At 51.6% G+C, this 12,542-nt stretch overlaps 1 pseudogene; it reads left to right on the top strand.

Moving 5' to 3' along the window:
• Positions 1-4,920: 4,920 nt before the first annotated feature.
• Positions 4,921-5,356, top strand: LOC139011675 (protein S100-A11 pseudogene; annotated as a pseudogene).
• Positions 5,357-12,542: the final 7,186 nt, after the last annotated feature.

The raw sequence follows: 12,542 nt of genomic DNA, 5'->3' as shown, positions 1-12,542 counted from the left end.
TCAGCCCTTTCTCAGCCTTTTCTGAGAAAGGCCACGAACCTCGTCATCACTATCAGCACCTAGAACACGCCAGCAATGCGCTTTGCTAGCGCATTCTCACCTTCCCCTTTGGGTTCCGAACGATTACCATCGTGACACAGACCAGGTACCTGATGGCTCACCTCATGGTCCGTGGCCCCAGCGCTGGCACAGCAGCCAGCACCCTCACCTCACACTGCAAGTTCCAGGGACCAGGGAGGCGCGGCCCCTGCTGTGGCACGTTGGAGGGAGGGGGCTTCCCAAACATCACTGCAGGCAGAACTGTTCCTTCCTAGGTCACCGCTGTTTTCAAGGGGTTTCTATATATGTAGCTCTCACCCAAGCAATCCACTCCCCTAAGACCAAGGAAGCCAGAGGCTAGAGGCCACCTGCCAGCAACCCAGAATTCCAGGGCAGTGGCCGCAGTACAGAGGGCCCTGGGTGCCACCAAACCCAACATTCCAGGCCTGCCCCCACCTCAGCCACACCCTCTAAACCTGCCCCCAGGAGCCTGAGGCACAGCTCAGAGTCAGGCACCAATGCTGTCTGTCCTCAGAGTCCCCAGGTTGAGCCAGGACAGCAGACGACAATATATCCCCTCCCTGCTAACCAGCAGTGAGCCAAGAATTTGGGGAGTGGGCGAGGGGGACAGGGAAGTCAAGACATTGTGCAGCCTCCACGGGGTCAGCTTTGGGAAGGTCTGTCAGTTCTACAAAACCAAACCCAGAATTCGATGCTGGTTTGGGCGGCTCTATTCACGATCCACTGCTCCCATCTTTTCTCCTTGGAGATAAAGCCATACCTTCACCAAAGCCCCATCCCCACTGAATTGCTGTGACAGCCTGTGCCTGAGCTTTGGATATATTATCTCATTTAACCGTCATGCGCACAAACGCTGAGCTACTCTTACGGTCTCAGTCTGAGGACACAGAGGTTCAGAGGAGTTGTGGGTGGCCCTGGTCACACGGCCGGGGGTGGGGAGCAGTATTTGGGTCTGTTTTCCTCCAGAGGCTCTTGGGCCCACACTGTCCCTCCTCCCCTCCCCACTTCTTTGCTCACTCCTGGTTTCGGGGGCAGGGGTGGGTTGGGACATCTTTGGTCTTTGGCTGTCCTGACTCTATCTGGGGCCTCTGAGGACAGGCCTGGTGCCTGGCTCTGAGCTTTCCCTCAGGATCTGGCTGAAGTCTTCTGACTGTCCTTCTGGGGGTCTGCTCCATCTCCCGGCCTCGGCAGGGCCCCGAGCAGGCCCAGCCTCCAATGCCGTGCCCCTGCTCGTGCTGACCCCTCTCCTGGAATTCCTTGCCCACCGGCTCCTCTAAGTGCTTGGAGCTCGCTCTCCCTCTGCAGGCCCCAGTCCTCCGTCTGCACTCTTCTTCCCGCCTGATGAACTCCCAGTTTTAATCAGTGACATCCATCCCCTCGTCCAAAGGTCCACTCTGACCATTGCTGTGTTGCTCACTTTAGGGCATGTGGCCGGCTTCAAAAGATACCTGTTGAGTGAATATGTGTACACATGGAAGGGCAAACGGACGGACAGATCCCTCACATGGCTCTAATTCACCTGGCGAGAAGGGCTGTGCGGAGGGAGGAGGAGCAGGAGACCGCTGGGCAGCCCCCTTGGGGACAAGCACCTTCCCAACCGTCTCTGCATTCGGTGTGTGTGTGTGCATGAGTGTGTGTGCACGTGTGTGTAGATGCGTGCAAAGCTGAGAGGCAGCTCCTTCTGAGACATGCTCGCCTCAGAAGACCCTCTAGGGGAGAGGAGCACCGATGCCCAGGGCAAGGTCCTGAGCCAAAAACATGCCGCCTCAGCTGCAGCCCCGAACGCAGCCGATTAGGAGGAATTAGTGAGGGGGGCTTGGAGACTGCCATGGCAACTGTGGGCACAGCTTTTGTGCGGCTCTCTTCTTTGTCCTTGCCAGTGAGGAGCACGGGCATTACGTAAGAGCAAATGTGCTCTGCTGGCCCGGAGGCACCCCGCCGGAACCCTGCATTCCTGTCCACCTGCCCCCGACCATGAGGACTTCTCTCCCACAAAGTACACGTTCACCCTCCACGTTCAGAAGCCATGGCAAAGACGGTCTCCATCCCTCCCCCGGTCACATACATTTACCAAGAAAACCCAACGCACATCAACAGCTAATGAGGAGTGAAAACTGAAGCCCCACTTGTCAGAATCTCTTTCTGGTCAAGAGGCTGAATTTATAAACTCACTGCAAAATGGGCCTGAAACAGCAATCCTCTCCATGCACCAGTGCCCGGCCCTCAGGTCCTCTCCATGCACCAGTGCCCGGCCCTCAGGTCCTCTCCACGCACCAGTGCCCGCCCTCAGGTCCTCTCCACGCACCAGTGCCCGGCCCTCAGGTCCTCTCCACGCACCAGTGCCCGGCCCTCAGATCCTCTCCACGCACCAGTGCCCGGCCCTCAGGTCCTCTCCATGCACCAGTGCCCGGCCCTCAGGTCCTCTCCACGCACCAGTGCCCGCCCTCAGGTCCTCTCCACGCACCAGTGCCCGGCCCTCAGGTCCTCTCCACGCACCAGTGCCCGGCCCTCGGGTCCTCTCCACGCACCAGTGCCCGGCCCTCAGATCCTCTCCACCCACCAGTGCCCGCCCTCAGGTCCTCTCCACGCACCAGTGCCCGCCCTCAGGTCCTCTCCACGCACCAGTGCCCGGCCCTCGGGTCCTCTCCACGCACCAGTGCCCGCCCTCAGATCCTCTCCACGCACCAGTGCCCGTCCCTCGGGTCCTCTCCACGGACCAGTGCCCGGCCCTCAGGTCCTCTCCACGCACCAGTGCCCGGCCCTCGGGTCCTCTCCACGCACCAGTGCCCGGCCCTCGGGTCCTCTCCACGCACCAGTGCCCGCCCTCAGATCCTCTCCACGCACCAGTGCCCGGCCCTCGGGTCCTCTCCACGCACCAGTGCCCGGCCCTCGGGTCCTCTCCACGGCATCGGGAAATGCACTACACCCTTCTTAGCCTCCATTTCCTCTTCTTCAAAATGGTAATAAAAATAGTGCCCCATGATGGAGGGGCTGTGACTGTCACATGCCTGGCACAAACTCGCAGAGACAGCACTTAGCATGTGGAGACGGCTTCACCATGGGAAGAATAAGGACCCAGGTTTGTCCTGAAAAGCTGCTCAAGGACCCTGAGCTCTGGATCTGCTCACGGGCACAGCCAAAGCTTCCTCCTGGGCTGGAGGGACTAACCACCACATGGTGGAACAAGGCCCAGGGTCGGGCAGTATGTGTGAGGCCTGGTGGTCTCCCTCAGAGACGACAACCCACAGCACTCAGCCCAGAGCCTTGGCCTTCTCCTCAGAGAGAGAGATTTGTTCCCAGGCATCAACTGCTCTGACCTTTCCCTCACAGGATGATGGTGGCAGGGGCAGCGCCTTAAGGACAGAATCTCAAAGGAAAGAGAGCCTGGGGTGGCCTGGAGGTCTGGGACCTACAGTGACAAGGCTCCCAGCCCCCAGCCCTCTGGCCAGCCTTGTCAGCCTTTGCCCGTGAGCCTTTCCAGGGTGTCTCTCAGGCTAACCAGCATCCCAGGTGCAGCCTGAGGCGCCCACGCTGGCTTCCTTCAGCTGGGCCCTTGGGGCTGGGAGGCCAGAGGGAGTAAAGCTGTGGGAAACAGCCTCCACCCAGAAGTCAGGGATTCCCCCTCGGCCACCAACAGTGTTAGCATCAAAGCCACCCTAGGAAAAACCTGCCGAAACAAAACACCAAAACTCGGAGCACTTAGTCTATGCGAGGAACTGTGCCTCTCTCCTCTCAGCATCACACCTGTCCTACAGGTTGGTATTAATCTTTCTATTCTATTCATAAAGAAATGGAGGCTCCAGCCCTTGCCGGGTGGCTCAGTTGGTTAGAACGTTGTCCCGTACACCAAAAGATTGCAGGTTCTATCTCCTACTGGGGCACATACGGGAGGCAACCAATGGGTCTCTCTCTCTCTCTCTCTCTCTCTTCCACTCCTTGGGTGATGATTTTTTAGAAAAAAAAGAAAAGAAAAGGAGGCTCCATAGTTAGTTACTTGCCTGAGGACTTTGTGCCAGTTGGTTTCTGCTACATAACAAATAATTTCAAAAAAATCTCAGTGCCTTACATAATAAACATTTATTCTTCCAGGTCTGCAGGTTGGCTACTATTTAGCTAATCTAGTCTGGGCTCAGCTGTACCAGACTGGACTCCAGACTCTTGGTCACACTCACATCTATCTGCCCATGGGTCAGCATTCTGTGGTCCATGCTGAAGGAGCAGCGGCCCCCACCCCGCTCCACAAGAGAACAAGCCAAACAAAAGAAGCACATGGACAGCTCTGCTCATGAGTCTACTAACATTCCACTGGCCAAGCCAGGTACCCCTGATGTGGCCAGGGAAGTACATACCCCACCAAGGCCATGGATGTGCAACTGCATCCCAGGATGGGGTGCAGACCCAAGGACAACACCCCAATTTACCATGGCCACATAGCTCCCAAGTGGCAGAGCCTGAAGGTGAACCCAGGCAGTGCATTCTCCTCACTCTTCCCTGTCCCAGCTACCGTGTGCCCTTTGTCAAGCCATTTCATCTCTCAGGGCCTCGGTTGGTTCATCCACAGACAGGGTTTCATAGGGCCTATGTTGCCGGGCTTTGTAGGGGTCAAATGAGGTGGTGGGCATTGCTCTTTGAAAGGATCTGGAGGCATGTTAGGAAGAAGTCACTCCCAGCCCTCATTTGAAAATTCCACAGGATTCTGACTCTCTTCCAGATACAGACAATGTCAGAATGACAGAAAGACAGAGCTGCCCACAACCTTGCGAATGCTGGTCCTCTCCTTACCTGAGGCACGTGTGAATAAGCGTCAGTGTCTCAATCATGATTAAGACAACTGTCAAGGCCATGCCGCTCCCTGCTCACAGCCTCTGCGCCTCGCTCCACTCCGACATGGCAAAAATGTCCAGCCCTACAGAAACGGAGCGGTGCATCGAGTCTCTGATTGCTGTTTTCCAAAGGTACGCTGGAAAGGACAGTAACAGCTTCACACTCTCCAAGACGGAGTTCCTAACCTTCATGAACACGGAACTGGCTGCTTTCACAAAGAACCAGAAGGACCCCAGCGTCCTTGACCGCATGATGAAGAAATTGGACCTCAACTCTGATGGGCAGCTAGATTTCCAAGAATTTCTTAATCTTGTCGGCGGCTTGGCATTAGCTTGCCATGATACCTTTAAGCGTTCCCAGAAGTTTGTCTGAAGAACCCTTGGAGCTGGCCTCCAGCCCCAGCCCCTTTCCTTCAAGTTTCCCAATCATCCTTTTCTCACAGACCACACACACCCTGAGCCCAGTGTACCTGCCACCCCATGCAGGCCGTGCCTGCTGGTAGTAATAAAACATTTTTTTAAAACACACACACACACACACACACACACACACACACAAAGACAACTGTCAAGGCTTGGCCAGGTTGACTGCCTTAGGGAGGACAATCAATGTTGAATACAAAAACCAGGTGAGAGCCTGGTCAGAGAAACACACAGTTACAGAAAGCGGCCTCAGGTTCAAGGCGGCCTCAGGTTCAAGAGCACACTGGCATTGCTGGGGGCCACAGCTCGGTCTGCACAGTAATGCTACTCTTCATTCCTGAGCATTACTTCCCCTGCACACATCCTCTAATGCAGCAGTCGCCAACCTTTCAGACCTCACGGATCACCAGTGGTCCATGGACCACCAGTTGGTGACTGCTGCTCCAAAGGTTTCCTTAAACCAGCGTTCACCAACCTTTCAGACCTCATGGACCACCGGTTGGCACTGCTGCTCTAATGGGTATACTTTGACATTTTATTTTCAGATCAAACAACATCAGGGATCAACTGATACATAGAAATGATCGCAGAAATAGGGTCGGTCACAAAGTACACACAGGAGAACATGCATGTTTTTCCCAACAGCACGCCTGAGCCAGCAGCACAGGTTCTATGACACTGCTGCCCAGGTTCAAGGGTGGCCTCCATCTCCTACTAGTTTAACCACTCCGAGCCTTGGTTTCCTTATCTGTAAAAGGAAGCAATAATAGTAGCCATGTTCCAGATGTAGTGAGGATTCCACAAGGAAATTTAGGCAAATCACACAGCACATGGCCAGGCACCCAGGAAGTGCTCAGTCAACTCTGCCATTGTTATTTGTACCCCACTGCACCCTCAAAACCACCCCCCACCCAGAAACTTCTCTCCGGGTCTTGCAGAGATTCTGGGAAGCAGGTATCCATGTGTCCCCAAGTAACCCATTTTAGTACTGAACACACGTCACTACAATCTGGTTTTAGGCAGCGCTGTGTAAACATATGACCCTTTAATTCTATTTTGATTCAATTATACAAATCTAATCACACATTCAGCATCAAACCATTTTTCTTTCCTCTTAAAATCTGTCCACCAATGGCCAACTGAACCTACTACTACCAATTTGGAGCTCTGGGTCCTAGCATCTCAAGGTAGAAAGCTGGAAACTGAAATCGCTCCGCAGCCTGAGCACAGAGCCAGGCCAGCGGCAGGTGCTGATAACCCCAGAGCTGCAGTGTCGGGCAGAAGGCAGGACCACCAAGCACCTTCCTCCTATTGTTCCACAGGATGCCAAGAAGCCAGGAGGTGCCCCAGGGCCTCTCTGTGTGGGGAAGCAAGAGGGGTCAGGGGAAATAGCAGGAAAACCGGACCCCATTCTCCACTCATTCCCCCCAGTACAGTTCACCAGCTGCCTGTTCTACATCTGGGGTTCCACAGAAATCTTAGTTTGTAAGACAGGGTGCTACGGCTTTAATATTTTTAAAAAAGAAAGAAACAAGACAAGTCTATTTTCCCCCTGCCTTATGACCCAGCAATTCCACTTCTGGGACCATACCTGAAAAAACCCCAAACACTAATTCAAACTAATATATGCAATGCACCCCCATGTTCATTGTGGCATTATTTACATTAGCTAAAATATAGAAGCAACTCAAGGGCCCAGCAATAGATGAGTGAATAAAAAAGCTGTGGTACAGCCTAGCTGGCATGGCTCAGTGACTGAGCGTCGACCTGTGAACAAGGAGGTCATATACCCAGTCAGGGTATACGCCTGGGTTGTGGGCTCAGTTCTCTGTGTGGGGCATTCAGGAGGCAGCCTGATCAATGATTTTATCTCATCATTAATGTTTCTATCTCTCTCTTTCCCTCTCCCTTCCTCCGTGAAATAATTTAAATTATATTTTAAAATGTGGTGTTTTTTTAAATCTGTGGTACAAATAAAAAATGGAATATTACTTGGCCACAAAAATGAATGAAATTTTACCTTTTTTTAATTGTCTAAAGTTTTATATATGTCTCCTTTTTGAAATCTTACCTTTTGCAATAATATGGATGGACCCAGAGGGTATTAGGCTAATAAATCATTAGGAAATAAGTCAGACAGAGAAAGAGAAATGCCATGTGGTTTCACTTATATGTGGAATCTAAAGGACAATATAAAAGAGTAAACAAAACAGAAACAGGCTCATAGATACAGAGAGCAGACCAGTGGCTGCCAGAGGGAGGAGACGTTGGGGGACCAGGTGAAAATGGTGAAGGGATTTGCAGTCACAGGGATGTAAAGTGCAGCGTAGGGAATATAGTCAATAATTTCATAATTCCCATGTGTGGGGACAGGTGGGTACTGGGAATATCAGGGAGACCACTTTGTTGTATAACCACTATGCTGTACATCTGAAACTAATACAGAATAATGTTGAATGTAAACTGTAATGGAAAATCTTTTGAAAAGAAGTAGTTAAACCTGTCCTAGAATCCTGGGGAAACTGAGTTCCAGTGAGGGAAAGAAGTGAGACAAAATCTGGAGCCAGTGCCACGGGTAGAATCAGAGCAGGGCTCTTTCCACTTGCACAGGGAACCCGGCTCCCACTGGGGAGAGGTGGCTACCAGAGCTTCCTCTGAAGGCCGTGAGCAGGAGCACAACACGCTGTGACTCCATCGTCTCTCTGCTTGGAGGCAAGAGCAGAAGGGACAGCAGACAAAGCCCCGGACACAGAGCCAGGCTGCAGCCGTGCCCTGCCTGCTCCCACGGCAGGGGGGCCCCGTGGGCTGGAGAGGCAAACCAACAGTGAGCACAGGGGACCTGCAAAGTCTTAATATGCCCTGTCTTAGCTTATTAACAGGAGATGGATAATATCTAACAAATGACAGGCGATAAATTGTTAAGCAATATGCAAATATGCCTGCAGCAGAAATGGAAAATTACTATACAGTGAAAGCTTTTATGGCTGCAAGAAAATTCAGAGGTAATTTGTCTCTGCGTCTCCTCAGATTCCAATATTGCTGTTAGCTACGGCCGAATGCTATATCAAAAAAAAGAGAAAACCAACAACTCATAGACACAGACAGCAGTATGGTAAATACCAGAAAGGGGGCTGAGGGGAGGTAAGAGAGGGTAAAGTGGGATAAATGGTGACGAAAGTAGACTGGACTTGGGGTGATGAACACACAATATAATATTCAGATGACGTATGATAGAATTGTACACTTGAAACCTATATCGTTTTATTAATCAATGTCATCCCAATAAATTCAATAAACATATTAATTAATTTTTAAAGAATGCTTTATCTGTTACCATTCCACCTGAATCATTATAAAGGGGCTCCCATGAAGTTATCAACTTTGAGGGGCCAGAGAGGAAAAGACATTTGTAAAGCCAGGGGGAAACCAGGAAATTCAGTCCCATAGCTAACTTGTATGAAGGCTTTTTTTTTTTTACACTTGATTCTTTTGAGTAATCATGCCAAGAAATAGGTTTAACTGACAGTTTCATGGAACCACAGGCAATTCTGGGATGGGAGAGGAATAGACAGCCCTAATGAAGGAAAGTAGAGAAGAACCAAGGGACCCAAGGGACCAACCTCATGACCCCTGCTTCTCCCTGCCATCAAGGCCAGGTCACAGCGGGTGAAGACTCAGGCTCCCAGGCAGGAAGCAGGCCGGCAGCATTCAGCTCAGGCTGAACCAGGGCGAGGGGTGCAGAATGCCAGTCCTAAATCCTGGTTCCCACCAAAGGGGCCCCAGGCACATGGCGAGAAGCAGCCAGGTAATAACCAGATAGGGCAAGGGCATCTCTTAATACAAATACACAGCAACTTGGGATGGTCTTCCTCCACGAAGCTCCCTAGACTGGCGTGGTCATGCACTGGCACCAGTGCCAAAATCACCCTGTGCCAACCTCGGTGTCAGGCAGGTCGCATGCTGGATCATAATGGCACACCGCTGCGGTCTGGCATGGGAGGCCAAAGAATCAGGGGCTGTCTGTGATCTGAAAATATGAAAGGGCATTTGCCCCTCCCTGGGAGTTATGATTTCAGTTGGCAATGCATGTTTTCTATGGGGCTGAATTGCACGGGCATCCTGACACTGGCTAGAGCTCCCGAGGCCTGTGGTAGAATATGGTTAGTGGGATGTATGTTTTACAAATTAACTCTAGCCATGGTTATAGAAATAACAAAAAGCTTCCCTCAGGCTCGACACACCTTTTTCTGGAACAGAGCCCCATATCCCCCCTGCCCTAGCCACCACCAGGCCTCTACACAGGTTTGGTTCCCCTCCTACCTTTAGGGCAGCCTCAGTTGGACCATAAGTGGTTCAGAGCACAGAATCTGGAGTTGGGCACCCTCTATCCCTTCCTGGTGATCTTGGATATGTTATTTAATCTCTCCAAACCCCACCTGTTAAACAGGAAGAATAATAATACCTACTTAATAGGGTGGCTGAAATGATTGAGAAAATATATACAAAGTATTTCACACACAGGGCCTGGTTTACAGTTAGCATTCAAGAAATGATGTTTATCATTCTGCTTACAATTACTAGTGTATCATCATTAAAACCAATAATGTAAAATATTCTGATAATATTGAGCGTTATTAGGAAAAGAATGTTCTAATTAGTTAACCATCTTGGTTAAAAGAAAATTACGAGTTGCCACAATATAATTATCTATTTTTCAAGAAATAAAATAACATACACAACAACTTAATAATTGATGAATCTGCCCGGCCGGCATGGCTCAGTGGTTGAGCAGGAGGTCATGCTTTGATTCTTGGTCAGGGCACATGCCCAGGTTGTGGGCTCAATCCCCAGTGTGGGGCATGCAGAAGGCAGCCAATCAATGATTCTCTAACATCATTGACATTTCTCTCTCTCTCTCTCTCCCCCTCCCTCTTCCTTCCTCTCTGAAATTAATAGAAATATAATTTTTAAAAAATTGATGAATCTGAAAACATTTGAGACTCTCCTAAGGCTTTCAGTCATTATTGAAAATCTTGACCATTTTTAGTGCTGGGAAATTTTAGAAATGCCACTTAGTGGAACTTTCTGATTACTAGAAGGAGATTACATCCAACCTTTACTGTGTGAATTACAGACTTTTACATACATCAATGCTCATGAGCATACACTCCAGCCAGCCGCCTGCCACGTGGGTCTTCCTCTCCAACCAATACAACACATCCCATCCCTCCCTCCAGGTGCGCCAGGGCCCTCAAGTCTGGAAACCATGAATATGCTGCTCATCGGGAGGATGACATGGAAGAGAAATCTTCAAGCAGGCAGAGGCCCCACCCACAGCAACTTCCAGATCCTCTGGCAGCCATCACATCAGCCAGGGCATGGCTGAGCAGGAAAAGACAGTCTCGCATTAGCTCATAAACAGTGTCATTGCTTCAGCAGAAGCTAGGCATCCAGGACAATTCCAGAGCTTAGCCGAGCCTCCCTCTTCCTCAAAGAGGAGGGTGTCAGGGGACTAAATTAGTGTCCACTCAGTAACAGATCTGGGCAATTTGCTGACTCACAGATCTGTCCTGCAGCCCTTCTCCCGTTCCCTAATCCAATCCCGGTTTGTTTAAATGATAGCAATGATTTTGTGCCCCAATTCCTCAAGGGTCCTGCTCATGAGCAGTTGCCAAGCTCCCCTCTCGCAGCTGTCTTGCCAATTACAGGGTAGGTTTGCCCACATGTCTCGGGAGGTGAGGGCTGATGAAGCTCACAAAATCCCCTAGAGCGGGGAGTGGCTGCTGACATTTCAAAAGGTCAATCGATCACTCTACTTCATGGAACGTAATCATTTCCCAGGACCTAAATGCAACAATAAAGGCAAACAATTGGGGGAAATGAACGATGCGCACACAGGAGAAAGGCTATAGTTGTCCTGGAAAACACCCCGCAGCCTGGATGTGAATCCTGCTTCTCCATCAGCCTTGAGTAAGCCCTTTCCCGCCTCTGGCCTCAAGGATGAAGTGAGCTGGGTTGCAATACTATGGGGGTGGAACAGAAGCTTCTCTAGAGGAGGAAGCATAAGAGGCCAGAAGGAATTCCTCAGAGGTCACACCAAGCCACGGAGAGGTGCATCCAAGGCCAATCCCAGCAGGTGGCAGCCCCCTGAAGGGAGGGGAACTGGTCCTATCAAGTGAGGGGCACTGAGCCCTGTTTTCCCTGAGGCTAAGAGCCAGGGAGCTGTGTCTCCCCAGGACGAGGGAAAGGGAAAGGCAATTGTTTGCTTCAAGAAATAGGAGCACCCCCTGCCAACTCCCCCTTTCTTCTGGGCTTTTAAGGAGAAATGGAATCAGCCTTGCCCTGGACATCTCACAGCAGTCCTCCCACCCTAGGGACCTGCACCAGGTCAGAGGTGGGCCTACAGCAAGGGCTACCGGAGCTCACTGACTATTCTTCAGGGACTGGCCACAGTTCCCCAGGACCTCCGCTGTCTGCATCTCCTGTCACAGCTGCCCCTCCCCTTCCTTACCTCCCACTGGGGCCTTTGGGACTCATCCTTGTAACCCTCCACCCCATCCACAGCCCCCTTACCTGGCAGGCCCCAGCCTCCTTCTGGAGTGGGAGCTGTCTCCCCCAGACCTCTCATCTCTCCCCCACACTCACATCAAGTCGCCTCCTTCTCAGACCAGGGGCTCTCACCTGGGCAGCTCATTAGAATCAGCCAAGGAGCTTTTAAAACTCCCAGTGCTCGGGCCACATCCCAGCCCAGTTTCAGCAGCTCCCCCAGGAGGGCCAGGCATCACCTTTATAAGCTGCACAAGTGGGGAGAGGGGGCAGGCCAGCAGCTCTGACCACAGGTCCAGCCACTGGTTGGGTTACAAAATGGGTCCATCTCACTTCCTCCTGGGAGCTTTGACTGCACAGCCCTTCCCTTGACCCCAGCGTCCAGGCATCACTGTAAGCCCCGCCCACTGGGGAGGCATCCCTGCATTTGGGGCCTTTCCCGGCCTGTGCTCCCATAAGGCATGTTTGATTGGCAGGTTAGAAACCAGCTGTAGGGTCCTTGAAAGCTGGGAATATGTATCCCCAATGCCTAGAACAGAGTCTGGTTGTGATATTGTCAGTAAATAGCTGTGGGGCAGAAAGAAAAGAGGGAAGGAAGGGGGAGGAAGAGGGAGAGAAGGAGGAAGGAAGAAGTTCGGTTCATTAAAGATGTGAGGCGATGTTCGGGTTGCCTCGCTCCTCTCTGAAATG

Source organism: Myotis yumanensis, unplaced genomic scaffold, assembly GCF_028538775.1.
Source record: "Myotis yumanensis isolate MYYU_CA2020_CCGP unplaced genomic scaffold, mMyoYum1.0.hap1 SCAF_5, whole genome shotgun sequence".
Classification (NCBI taxonomy): Eukaryota; Metazoa; Chordata; class Mammalia; order Chiroptera; family Vespertilionidae; genus Myotis; species Myotis yumanensis.
Note: the sequence above shows the minus strand (reverse complement) of the source record. Positions and strands in the feature narration are given on the sequence as shown.